This window comes from Callorhinus ursinus, unplaced genomic scaffold (genome assembly GCF_003265705.2).
Source record: "Callorhinus ursinus isolate GAN/ISIS: 27379988/994484 unplaced genomic scaffold, GSC_fseal_2.0 scaffold3, whole genome shotgun sequence".
NCBI classification, from domain to species: Eukaryota; Metazoa; Chordata; class Mammalia; order Carnivora; family Otariidae; genus Callorhinus; species Callorhinus ursinus.
The window spans coordinates 66,951,043-66,965,896 of record NW_027397065.1 but is presented as its reverse complement, the minus strand read 5'-3'; positions in this window follow the sequence as shown (position 1 = coordinate 66,965,896).

The following is a 14,854-nucleotide window of genomic DNA, read 5'->3' as shown; positions in this document are numbered from 1 at the left end:
TATATATGTATATATATATATATATACATATATATATATATATGGAAACTGAGACACAGAGCAGTTAAGTAATTTTCTAAAGGACATGCAGCTATGTGTTAAACTGGAATATAGATCCAGGCAGATTGATTCCAGAGCCTATGCTCAAAAAATGTTTGTTAAATGCATTCAAGATCCCTAAAAGAAAGGAGTCACCAAACCTTTCATAAGAAAATAACTGTTCTTAGTACCCTTTTCAATTTAACATTAAGAACAAAGTGGGAAGACATGACCATCATCAGACCTAAAACCAGGGGTGTTTCGGATACATTTCAGTCTGGTGAGATAGACTCTAGATACAAGACAACAAAGAAATACTGTTTATTTAAAAAACTATTTCAACACCATGGCCCCTTTCCTTCACAAGCTCCAAGAGGGGCAGGGTGAGCCTGCCACCTGAGCCCTCTCCATCATTCTACCTCTGAGGTTCTGGTGGAGGTTGGTGTCCTCTGCCAGGTTCAGCATATGATGTGAAGAAGGAATTAAATGCCCCAGTTTTTTTTTGTTTGTTTGGTTTTTGGTTTTTTTTATTTTGTTTTATTATGTTATGTTAGTCACCATACATAACATCATTAGCTTTTGATGTACTGTTCCATGATTCACTGTTTGCATATAACACCCAGTGCTCCATTCAGTACATGCCCTCCTTAATACCTATCACCCCGAGACACTTATTATGGAATAAGTATCTCAAAGAAGATTTCACAATTTAAAGATATAAATTTACCTCTACCTGCCATATTCCTTTAGCTTTTAATAAACACAGAGATATTATTTGCTTCTCTTGAAGCAATTTTCAAGAAATTATTGACAGTATGTATCTACCACAACAGAATTTTATTAACTGAAAGACCCAGTAACTTTATCTTAAATTTACACAATTTATTTTTAGCTTCTCTGTTTCCCACAAATGTGAAATGATTGATCTTTAACAGAGAAACTTGTGTGCTGTTGATCAATAAAATGGAAAAAAAGAACAGTTTTATTTATGAATCCCAATTTGGTATCACAATTCCTCAAGCCAACTTAATTAAATAATATGATTCACCAAAGTTTGGAAACTCATGTGGAAAAAAAAAAGCATGTAGGAAGTATGCTCTAACATGTTAGAGCTGAAATGAATTCTGAAGATGACTTTGTCTTATAGTCCCCTGGTTTGGTGGTATATTGGAATCACACAGGAATTTCATTTTTTAAACTTGGAGGGGTTTTTTTTGTTGTTGTAGAGTTGGGGGGTAGAGAGACAGACAGACAAGAGAGAGAAAATCTCAAGCAGGCTCCATGCCCAGTGCAGAGCCCAACTTGGGGCTCGATCTCACAACCCTCAGATCATGACCTGAGCTGAAATCAAGAGACAGACCCTTAACCAAGTAAGCCACCCAGGTGCCCCTAAACTTCTGAGTTTTTTAAATAAAAAATTCAAACCTACAGAAAAATTGAGAACAGTATACCCTTCACCTGGTTTTACCAGTTATTTAGTATTTAGCCAATTTGAACTTTTTCTTTCCTGCTTTTCCACAGTCTTGTTTTTATTTTTATTCTTACATCATATTTATTTGCTGAGTCATTTTAGAGTATATTATGGCTGGAGTGGACCCTGTGGTCTGACAACAATGAAAATTTTGGTAATGAAGAGCTTGCAACTGAGTCCCTTTCTGAAACTGTTCTTGGTTAAAGAGATCCGCCTTGACAAAGTTCATACTCTTTTCCCTGGGGCATCATCTACCCAATAACTGGCTGATGCAATGGTATAAAGTTCTGCCCTGCTTGCCTCAAATTCAAGACAGCCCCTTTACGCCATCCCAGCTTCAGAGCAACTTGTGTCATCAGCTGAGTTCTTTATTATGACAACAGTGCAGTGCCAGTCTCCACCTAATTCTACTTTCTCACTCCCCACAAGTGGTGGCCTCTCATAAACTTTTTGGGGAGCTCAACTGTACCTGTGATAACTCTTAAATAACTCAGTATAACTAGATGAGTTACAATATTCAAAAATATTATATAAATCTAATAAGCATAAGAGTAAGAAAATTTGGCAAATTTAACATTGATACCATATTATTATCAAAAAGTCCATACCAAATTTTCACGTTATCCCAGTGCTATCCTTTATAGTAATTTTATTTTAATTTTTTCTAATTCAGGATTCAATCCAGAATCATACATTCTATTTAGTTGTCATGCCAGTTCAGTCTCCTTTAATCCTAAATAGTTTCTCAACTTTCTTTGCTTTTCCTGACACTGGTGTATTTTAAGAGCAGTTATTTTGCAGAATGTCCCTCAATTAGGGTTGTTTCCATAGAATTAGCTTTAGTGTTTGTTCTTCATTATTCATGAATTGGTACTAGAACTCTTCCTAATTCTGAAAATTATACAACTAATTTCAAAAGATCTGAAATTTTCTATTGTCTTTAAATGAATTACTTGGCATATGATAGGTGATCTTGTATTCCACAGTAACTATTTATGTCAAAGCTATGTCAAAGGATCATAATATAATCCTTTTGAAGACATTTAAAGCAATAATCAGATATCCAAATTTTAAGTTTATGCTACTAGTACAAAGATTTAACTGAAGCAACAAGTGGGTGAGTAGTTATATTCTCTGCATGACTAAGTCCACTCACACAGACATAAGGACTATGTTACACCTGACTTTCCTGTCTGAAGGATGACAAATTTTCTTTGACACTAAATATAAGATCCATCCTGAATTCAGAAATGTTAAAGTGTGAATATAACAATATGCATTTTACGGTTGCATCACATATGTTGGACATTATGCCAAATACTGCATGTATCCTCTTTAATACTGTGTGTTATTTAATCTTCATAGCAACTTTATGAGCTAGTTATTAATAATAACCCCATTTTACCGATGAGAAAACTGAGGTTCAGAGAGGGTAAGTGACTTTTCTAAAATCACAAAGTGGGCAAACAGCAGAGTAAAGATTCAAAAACAAATATTTTGTTCATTTTCCATCACGTTATGCAATTTCCCCAGTGTAGCCTTTTCCTACTACAAGCTTCATAATTCAGATTCCACAGCTTTCATTCAAAAACTTGGGGTAACTACACTACAGTGTGCCCATAAACAAATTTCTCAAGTACCAACTGGGGATCTGGAACTATGTTAAATATTCTGAAGAACAGAGAAAAACAAATGCCAGAAGCATACCAGTTTTCAAGAAATGCAATATTTTTTTTTAGAAATGCAAAATCTTGAAAAAACATTTATGAATGTGCAATGAAGAAAAAAGCCCACTCTAACTCATGATTAAAGTACTAAATTATACATGGCTGTCCTGAGGAAATCAGGAAAGGAAACATGACTGTAAGCTAAAATAATTAGTGAAGACTATAAGCAAATTATCCCAAACAAATTTTTAGTAATGTGCAGGCAGATATTTAATGACCTTGCTAATGAGGACAAGTGATGATGAGAGCAAGAAACCAGAAGTTCCTGTGAAAGGAGTCAGGTCTATTAAACTAAAATTGTTACCTTAGGGAAACTGGAGATCTGGTGAGAAGGAAAAAAACATGTAGACTTTGCTATGGCTGAATTGTGTCCCCCACTCCCCTTTGTATGTTGAAACTCTAATCCCCAATACCTCAGAATGTGACCATATTTGGACCTAGGGTCTCTAAGAAAGGTAATCAATTAATACGGGGTCATTAGAAGGAGTCCTAATCCAGTATGACTGGTGTCACTCTAAGAAGAGGAAATTCAGACATACACACATACAGAGGTAAGACCTGTGAAGACACATGGAGAAGACAGTCATCTGCAAGCCAAGAAGAGAGGCTTGGACAGATTTTTTCCTCATTGCCCTCAGAAGGAACCAACTCTGCCTATACCCTGATCTAAAACATCTAGCTTCCAGAACTGTGAAACAAACAAACAAAATCTCTTGTTTTAGCCACCCAGTCTGTGGCACTTTGCTATGAAAGCCCTAGGAAACTAATATAAATTCCTCATCAAATTGAGTTTTTGCTAACTAAATTGTATATGTGAGGATGGCACAAGAAATGCTAATATATTTAAGGATTTTTCCCCCCCAAGCAAATTCCAACTAGACAACAATGTCTAATATACTGTCTGGTGAACTGGAAAATCTCCTGAACGAAATCAGAGCCTCTGATACCCAAAAGGGATAAAGTGAGTCACCACTACTGCTTGTGAATGAGAAATAACTTCTCTCAGAAAACACACGTGAAAAATGACACCATGTGGATTAAAAAGGGAAACACAAGTGTAAATAGAAAATTGGGTGCATAAATTATAATTATTCTATAATTACAAGATTATAAATCTTTACTCTTACCTTTTTCTTGATTGGAGTATCTCAGCTAGAATTTTTACCATCAAACATGATTTATTTTTTTTTTATGACTTCATATAGTGATTCAATTTTACCATTAAAAATAACCTTGGAAGGGGCACCTGAGTGGTAGTCAGTTAAGTGTCCAACGTTCGTTTTTGGCTCAGGTCGTGATCTCAGGGTTGTCAGATGGAGCCCCACGCCAGGCTTTGCACTAGGTGTAGAGCCTGCTTAAGACTCTCTCTCCCTCTCCCTCTGCCCCTCCCTGACTCTCTCTCTCTAAAAATAAATAAATAATCCTTTAAAAATAACCTTGAGAAGCCCCCCTTTTTGCCGGAAAAAAGGGCTTAGCCCAACTGGATGGTCTGTTATTTCAAGTATTATTTGATTATACATTCTGTTAAAACATCAGCTCACCCAATCTCATTCCCTCTAATCCATCCTCCATCGAGCTACCAAAGATATTTTTCTAGAATACAAATCTGATAGTTCCCTTTTCAGGTCTAAAAACCCACCATCAGTTTCCTACCGCCTACTGGCTGAAGCTCAAAATCCTTAATCTGGAAGAATCTTCAAAGCCTAGACTCAGTTCTATATTTTCAGCCTGTTTATACTTGTCCCCCACCCCAGCACCATATACTTTATTTGCTAAAAATATCTGGTTATACTCCATTCCCCAAGTATTGTTTTCATACCGCTCTATGCATGCCACTATCTTTGTACATTATGTATACAATATGTAATATGTCTGACTCTGTCTTAGATTATAAACACCTTATGGTCAAAAACCAGGTTGTTCATGTTTTCTTTCAGTATTTGCTGTGGCAGTGGCACAAGGGTAGTAACATTCACTCATTACTCACCTTTTCAGAGAGGCCTTCACCGAATTCTCTAGCTAAGATAGCAATTCTCTCTCCCCACCCTACACTCTATCCCTTGCCCTGCTTTATTTTTCTTCTTAGCACTTATTAACACCAGACATATTACATATTTAACTGTTTGTTATTATCTATCTCTTCCCACTTGAAAGTAAACTCCAAAAACCCAGAACTTTGGCTTATTCACTGCTTTATCCCCAGTGCCTAGACATTTGGCACATTACTGACCCTCAATAAACATTTTTTAATAAGTAAATTCATTCAGCAAATATATATAGATAGCTTACTAAGTGCCATGAAATATTCTAGAAGCTAGGAATCCAGCAGTTGAAAAAAACAAAAATAGAACTCTCCCACTCTCATGGAACTCAATACTCTCCAGAAGGAGGCAATAAAAAAGAAAAGAAAGATTTTGTTTTATATAATTTCAGACAGTGATAGTAGTGATTTAATTGCTATTTCTGAAATTGAATGAAACCTATACTGATTTCAAGATTCATAAATATCTTGTAAGAATCTTAAATTTGTACTGGTATAGCTATACTTCACCAAAATGTAATATATGAATTGGTTTATTTCTGCAAATACTAAAGTCAATAAAAGAATGAACCATGTAAAAGAAAGTCATAATGGAATATCACTGTAGTAATGAAAAATTATGTTTTTAAAGATAAAATTTTCAAATATGTTAGATAAAACAAGAGAAGCAAAGTAAAGTTTTATTGTAACCATAACATAAGGGGTGCTTTTATAGACCATATTACATCATAAGCATTCATTAGAAAGCAGTTTTGACATACTTTTAACAGGACATTTATATAAAGGGACAAAAGTGGGAAAGAATTTTCATAATATGTACTCATTGCTTAATAAGAATGATAATTGGTTTATATGCTACTTGGTAACGCATTAATGTGAGTGATATTAATAAGGGTATTCAAGGGGGCACGTTCTGCATGGAGCACTGGGTGTTATGCACAAACAATGAATCATTAATAAGGGCCTGGGTTTCCTAGGAGGAAAAGGACTATTATCAGGTACTACTAGGAACTAGAAAGTCAGAGTATCTTTTTAATGAAATATGAAAGGTGAAGAAATTTAAGTAAATCCAAAATCAAACTGTAAGTATAGTAGCATGAACATTGAATTCAGATCATGTCTAACTGAAATGCAGAACATCTATAAATACTACATTTCCAAAATTTTTGATGTTTCATATACTAATGTTACGTTGATGCTATTTTTCATATTCTAAAATGCCAGGATTTTTAAATTTTAATTTTATTTCTACAGAAAAGGGGAAAGGAGATCTATGAAAAAATTGTTTTTAGCAAGTACCACCCCAATTATTAAAATTTGGCAGAGGGACATTACTTCTACTACTTCCCTCAAGTTTTGTCATGAGAAAATCACAGAAGCAAGAAAATAATTTTTTAAAGCAATTCAAGGCAATTAATCATTTGAAATACCAAAAGTCCATCTTACCTCCTGAAAAAACAAACCTCTATTGTTTACAAATGTCTTCCAAGTCAAAGATCTACGCTTTTCCCCTATAAGTGTACAAATAAATCTATTAAAGCCAACTGAATATTTTGAAAATTTGAATGTAATACTTAGGATACCATTTTTTTAAATTTTTTATTGTTATGTTAATCACCATATATTACATAATTTGTTTTGGTGTAGTGTTCCATGATTCATTGTTTGTGCATAACACCTAGTGCTCCATGCAGAATGTGCCCTCTTTAATACCCATCACCAGGCTAACCCATCCCCCTACCCTCCTCCCCTCTAGAAACCATTTTGATGTACCCGTCATTTATCCCTTTTTTCCACCTCTCCCTACTTCCTTTCTGACAAACCAAAACATCTCATATTTCACTAGTTTCACATGGAAGCTAAAAGACCAAATTCAGGACTATGTGTAAAAGAAAGAATCACCTGGGATGAGAAAGTGAAACCCATGATTATTCCACTGGTCTCCCACATCTGGTTGCTGTCCATTATTTATTGATGTTATTTCTGCCACAAAAGGGCTCTGATCTAGTGTGCCATACTGGCTCAGCGCTCTTCAACAGCCCCCATCACCACCACAAGCACCACAGAGGTCCAAAGATTCTTACCCCTTCCAACCACCATAACTTAAAGAAAGATTCACAAACAGGAAATGACAAGTGCTTCCTACCCTCTTTTTTCTAGTCCTTCCCAACATCTCCCACTGCCTCCACACACTCACACACCCCTAGCTAGAATTACAGTTGTTGCGATTTCACTGGGAAGGAATGATTCTGGGCAGGAAATGAGAATTCTGTTAGATGAGAAGAGCAGTCGTTTCATCCCAATATTCAAGACTTCTTTTCTCATTTTCCTATGAATCATACTTCTTCCTTCCTGGCATCTTGTGTATGCATGGTGGTGGGGGTTGGAGGTGGGGGGGACTCAGTGTTTTGACCAAAAAAAAAAAAAAGACTAATACAAAAAGCAACTGAAAATCTATGGGAAATGCAGGAAGGATAACAGGGCTGATGGTCCAAAAATCTAGAATTAGTTCAAACTGACACTTGGTAACTAAGCATCTTAGGTAGCCTCAGTTAACAGAATTCACGTTTGTATTCTGAAAATGAAGGATCCAGGAAATTTAACTTAAACTTACTAAACAACAGACTTCAAAAGTAAAGGCAAAATTGGCTGTTTCTGAACTACTTTGAAGAATAATGTCTTAACATGAGTTTGTAATGGAAAAACAAGAACTAAACTATAAAAATTCGCTGACCTGACAAGATACTCTAATGAATAGATGATAGCCATGTATAGCCATGGTTGAAAAAAATGTTGACCAAAAAGAACATTTGTAGCAGGGAGCAGAGAATGGAATTTAATTTTGGAAAAGGGGAATTTATGATTTGGGAATCTAGTCATTCAAAAATTAGTTAACAAGCCCCTACCATGTACTAGATACCAACCCCCACACAAACTCTTACACAAACCCTTCATAAAGTCAGAAATCTTGTTCTCTTCTAAACCCATACTACTCTTTTCCTCCTCTGGGTTTCTACTAGTATTAGATTGTTTATAAAATACTAAATCCTATCCATGTCTCAGAATCTACCTCAAATTCTACTTTCTCCCCAAAACATTTCCTGATAATTAGAAAGTACATCGCCCCTTCTTTTTACTTCTATACACTTAGCGTAATCAATCTATTGTGGGTCAGTCATATCTCCATCAAAGAACTTGGTATTTTGTTGGTTGTAGAAGTAAGGGCTAAGCATCCAATCCTGGTATAAATCCACAGAAAGGAAGATCTGTTAGCAAATTCATAAAACTTCCTATAGTTGCATGTCAACATTTCTTTAAGTTTTATTCTCTGGTTTATTCTTGCATTCCATATGTTAGCATATAAATATATTCTCTCATCGAAATTCCTGGAGAGAAAGTAGTATTTGTGAAATTAAAAGAGTTTAATTTATTAACATTTGTGCTACTCTTATTAAGAAGAAGTTTATGAGGCAGTGTTTATTTTTTTTATTTTTTTAAAGATTTTTTTTAAATTTATTTATTTGAGACAGAGAGAATGAGAGAGAGAGAGCACATGAGAGGGGGGAGGGTCAGAGGGAGAAGCAGACTCTCCGCCGAGCAGGGGGCCCGATGCGGGACCCGATCCAGGGACTCCGGGATCATGACCTGAGCCGAAGGCGGTCGCCTAACCAACTGAGCCACCCAGGCGCCCGGCAGTGTTTATTTTTTAAAAAATGAATAAATGTTATGAAGGAAATGCCATTCAATGAGTGTGTGTAACAATGGAATCTGACCTAAATTTTATGGTCCAGGAAAATATTTCAAAAGTGGTTATGTACAGTTACCTTCAGCAACTAGGGTTCTCCGCTCAAATCTTCAGAGAACTGGCATGTGTTACTGATAAGTAAATATTTGTTTCTCAAAATATATGAAAAATAGACAAAAGAAATACATACAATATGAGATTATTTCATACTCCAAATGGATAATCACAATTTTTATGATGCCAATACCCACATTTGTTTTAAAAAAGTCTAAGTGAATTCTTATTTTTGTTTAGTTTCAGATCTCTTCCAAAAATTTTCTGAACCACAGCAGACTAACTGGCTTTAACAAAGCAAGGATGGGCCCATTGTTCCCATTATTTCAAAAGTCTCCTTGTGCAGAGTGCTGAAAAGTTAATACCTCTAGAGAAAACTAATCAGAAGCACAGCTGTTCAACAGGAATGAGAAGTTATGGAAAGCAGAGACCCAGGAATGACAGCAGCCAGAAAATTATAGATGATTTTCCAATAGAGCACTGCTTAAAAATGAGGCCAAGAACATTTGGTATACTGGTCAAGTGAATGTCTCATGTCACTTATGACACTGGATCCCCATGATGATGTAACCACAGTGGTGAGGACTTAGGACTGGGTCTTTGAGGTACGAGTTTGTCACTGTGGAAATAAGTGTTGATAAAAAGTAGAGCTAGATGCCATTATGTTTGATATCTATTATCTGTAAGGAACAAGTGACAGGAATCCTGGAGGCTTAACCAAGAGCAAAAATGTAACACTAAAACATGAACCTTTAAGCTAACAACATTTTCTGTTTTCTTCTCCCAGTCCAAATCACAGGTTTGTGGCCTGCACATAATAGAACATGATGGGGATGAGCCTACGAGAAAGACCTCATGGGACCATCTGGCCCAACACAGCTGCAAATAAACAAGCCTCTCTGTCTGGAAAAAGTTGTGATGGACACAGAATTGGAAGGGCTTCTAAGAAAAATGGTGGATTGCTCCTAGGAACATTTGATATGGGCAGAGCACACAGCAGGGGCCTCTCCAACACAGGGCAGGGTATAACAGGCTTTTCCAGTGATGACTGATGCAGCTTATCCTTTCAGACTGCTCTCCCACAGTACAGTGAGGAAGGTGAGCCATCAGTCATATTATTATTTCCATAGATGTATCTTCATACATTTTTTTAATTAAGAAAATTAAGATTTTCTGACACAAAATTGGCCCCACACAGCTCTTGTGAATGTCAACACAATTCAAAGGCTGAAAAGTGAAGAGTAATCAGTATAAGCCAGTTCTGCTGCTTAAATTCAGCCCTGTCCTCAGTTAACATCAAGTCAGCATCAAATGATCTAATTTTCTTCCCAGATCAACCATATAGTTTCCTTTTTTGCCAACTTTAAGTAGAGGTAAAAAATAAAAACCACTGGAAAAAAAAAAGTCATCTCCCTAGCCAAGAGCAAGTGTGAGAAAGAGGATATAGTCACTCCAAAGTCTTCACAGGAAAACCCAAGTGTCTATTCCTTGTATTGGTACTTCAAGAAATGAAACCTGATAACAAAGACCATTTGTGAAGACAAGGCATAATTTTCTTTGTCTAGATTTTGTTTGGAGTGGAGAATATGGAGAGAAAAAAAAAACAACAGATGTGTGGGATAAGTTCTACACAAATGTATTTGAGAAGGAATCCTCTAGGAGAATCTTATTAGAGAACAAGAGAGCTGAAGTTTAGGATCTGGGAGTGAAATTCTAACACAGAGTAACACTTGTAACGGTAAAAATAGACTGGAATGAACTAAAATGCAGATTACAAAAGCAGAAAGTCCTAGCTAAGACTTTCATTCAAGAGAAGTTAAGAATACTTATATATAAATTCAATTCAATTCAATGATTGGCCATCTACTCTAAGTCTAGCATTATGCTAAGAACTGATGAGAATACAAAGTTAATACATAGTACATATCAAAATATTTGTAGTTGTCAGAATGAAAATTTGTACAATTTATCAGGTAAGAGGTCCTACTCACTTTTCACTTTAGTAGGGCCTTCGCCAAAATGGCATATTGAAAAGACAGAATTTGGAGTTACCAGACATGGATTCAAATCCTGACTAAACAATTTATAAGTATAAATAGAGATGGTACTTTGCTTTGCCTACAGAGTGGGTTGAATGAGGGTGATGAGAACTGTAAAGCTTACATACACTGTTGTTCGTAATTGTATCTCAATCTAACTACCTAACTATTCTAATTCTATTATGCCACTCCTCACAACCCCATAAACTAGAAAACATCGAAAGCTGCACCAGCCACTGCACAGATGAAAACTATGAGACTTTATTCTTACTACTGCTTAATGAGAAAGGCAATAAATTCAATGCAAAAACCAAACTGGTTTTCTCTTGTCAAAATCTCCTCAAAAATATGTGCAGAAAATATAGCTAAAATGCTTGTAGGCTGGCCTGGGGAGAAAAAAATATATATGTATTTGGATAATGTTCAAATATAGCACTGAACACACTTTTCTGAACACCTAGAGAGGAGAACCTGAGGAAACTGCCATGGTGGTGGCATCTCACTGGCCTTAAACATCAAGGAGAACTAAGAAAGGAAAGAAAGTCTAAATACATGGCTGAAATACTATCTGGGTGTATGGTTTGCAGTGGTCTCAGGAGAACTTGGCTGTTATCAGCTGATCTCCAGGGTTGAAAACTCAGGTGCTAATTATGAACTCACATGGGAGAGACCCTGGAGATCTAACCATATCAAATATTTTCAAATTCCAACATATGGTAAGAAAATGAGAGGGGAGATGAATGAACTCCCAGCCAAATAAGACAAGTTATATAGCTGCCTATCAGGTCAAAATGATTCCCCAAATGGAAGGGACTCCCAAAATCTCGTCAGACTCATAAACTGGAGCCAAAAATTCTCCAATCTCATATGTTAGGCAGACAAGACATAGTCTTAAAAAGAAACAGCCAAAATCCAGCTCTTGATTCTCCTTTGCCCACCAGACGACTGGTTTTGTGTTGTGTGCCACTCTTTTTGCTCAGTGTATAGGTACAGTGCACAGCTATACATTCTGTGAAAACAAAACACTCATGCTGGTGCCTCTCAGCAACAACTTTTCCCCCAAGAGGGACTGGGTTTAATAAGAGTGCACTTACTTTTCTATTTCTAAATCTGTTACTTTGATGAAGTAAAGTTTGATTAAAATGGACACACACACAGTGATGAATTTTATTTTTTTAATTATTTTTTTTTTTAGATTTTTTTAATTTATTTGACAGAGAGAGAGAGACAGCAAGAGAGGGAACACAAGCCGAGGGAGAAGCAGGCTTCCCGCAGAGCAGGGAGCCCGATGTGGGACTCGATCCCAGGACTCCAGGATCATGACCTGAGCCGAAGGCAGACGCTCAACCAACTGAGCCACCCAGGCGCCCCACAGTGATGAATTTTAAAATGATGTAACAAAAGGGCAGTTTAAGAGTGAAAAGAGAGAAATTCTGTCCCTTTTGGCATGAAACAAAGAACCTGTGGATTATTTATGTTCACACAACTGTAGGTCTTTTGTGCATCTGCAGGCAGGATGACATCCCTATCACCTACCTCCTTGAGTCATTACCCTCCCACCAGTGCACAAAGAATAGAGAGGGAAATTTAGGGAAAATTTCTTCAATATCTAGAGATGGCTCTGATTATAGGACCCACAGACACTAATATGCTTCAATAAGAAATGTGAATCTTGAAGCAAATACTAATGAAAACAATCTAGGATTCCAAGTTACAATTAAACATGTTTAAGCCTCAGTCATAATCACCATGGAGATTTTAATTCTCTATGGCAAATTAACTTAGTTAGTGAGGTCCAGTGGGAACCAAAGTCATGCTTTTCAGCACTTTCTAAACCAAATTTAGATTTAATTAATTTCTTGACTGCAGATTATACTAGCAATTTCACAAATTGTACCAAGACAAAGGGCAAACTCATGTAGTTAATTCCCCATTACAGAAAACTGTCCAAAAAGCCTAGACTTGTGGTCAGAAGCCTTAGGTTGAGATGCAGGTTTCTGGACCTTAGCTATGTGGCCTTGGACAAGTCACTTAATTTTTCTGAGGCTCAGCTGCCTCACCTGTGAAATGAATATTTAAAATATGTTTTGCAGTATTGTTATAAAGATCAAGGTGAGTCATATATATGAAAACACTTGGTAAAGTCTACTCTGCTATCCAATAACTGATATGTAAAAAGAACTGTTATTGAGGAACCAGCTCAATATTAATACTGATATTAATAATTAATTATCCCAAGATTGAAAAATACCACATCATAAATTGGTATAAAATACCAGTCTATGTAAATATTTGTTGAGTTAAAGAAAGAATATAGGAATAAAGTGATATTTCTGTACTTTTAAGCAGATTTCTTTGAAAGTCAACTTACTAGCCCAGTAGTTTCCAAGTGATGTTTTTATAGAAGCCCAGAAATCGCTGAAGGGAAAGCTACACAGAGCAAATGAGAAGACATGCAGTTAGAGCTTCAAAACTCTCACCTAACTTCAAACAGAGCATCTTCTGGTATAAATAGAGTTTTTAAGGTTGCAAATGTCAAAGCAAATTCAGCTCATTCAGAGTTGCTTTGTTTGTCTCTATACTTGGATCCTGACCAGTGGATTTCTGCCGCATCCCAGCATTTCTTTGACATATCTCTCTTAAAATATAAGGGGAAATATCATTGATGTTATAATTCACCAAACATTCTAAATCTCAGACAAGTCTAAATCTGGTCATTGGTGTAAAGAATAAATACCATGATGTTTCTCAACACTTTACTTTGATTCAGTGATTGAAGTCAAATACTCTCCGACAGGCTCTGGAAGGACAAATGAAAGGTCTTTAACTATTATTTCCTGCTTTTTTGGTACCTCCTGTGTGTGTGCACACATGGCCAGTGGGCTGTCTCAGGAGGCCGACTGGAATAGTGCGTGGAGTACTGAATTGGGAGTCAGGAGATTTAAGCTCACTCATAGCTCTGGAACAAACTCATGATGCAGTCTTTGACAAATCTCTAGATCTCTAAATCTTTTTGAAAAATAGACTAAAGATCTCCTCAGGTCCTATAATTGCAGAAGTTCTATGATCTATGTATAAATGACATGCTTTAAGGGGGTTACTCTGGAATAAGCCCGTAGAGGAACATACCTGTTGTAAGATTTAATTTTGATTTATCTCATACACTGTACAGGATATAAAGTATACTAAGACTTCATGAGCAATATAGAAATACTCTGATGACTGGCTCACAGGTTTATCATGATGGCTACAGCTTACTGTGCTGGAAGAACTTTCCCTGGAATATAAAACACAACAGCTTAACATCTTCTTATAGACTTGTTCAGAATGGTTTCGTTTCTTTAACAAAATCCTGGCTCCATTAAAAGAAATTATAGGGTAGTGGCTTGTTAACTACAGAAGTGGAGAGCTATAGAGACTCAAGAATACTATTTCTTTTTAAATTGATGTACAGGCTCTCATTAAAAATAAAACAACATGGAAGATTTATGAAAATACACAGATTTACTTATTCTCTCAAGGGCAATGAACCTAAACCAAATGCTATAATCATAAATGAAGATCCTGCTTTGCTCTGTGCTTTATCTTAGCCCTAAAGAAAACTTTCATCTATTTATATTCAGTCTGCTCCTATCATTTTGTTTATTTAGACTTACATGCAACAGTATTTTGCCTACTTATCACTACCAATGCTTACAACTCCTTTTTAAAAGCCAAACTGACGTCAGAAACCCAAAT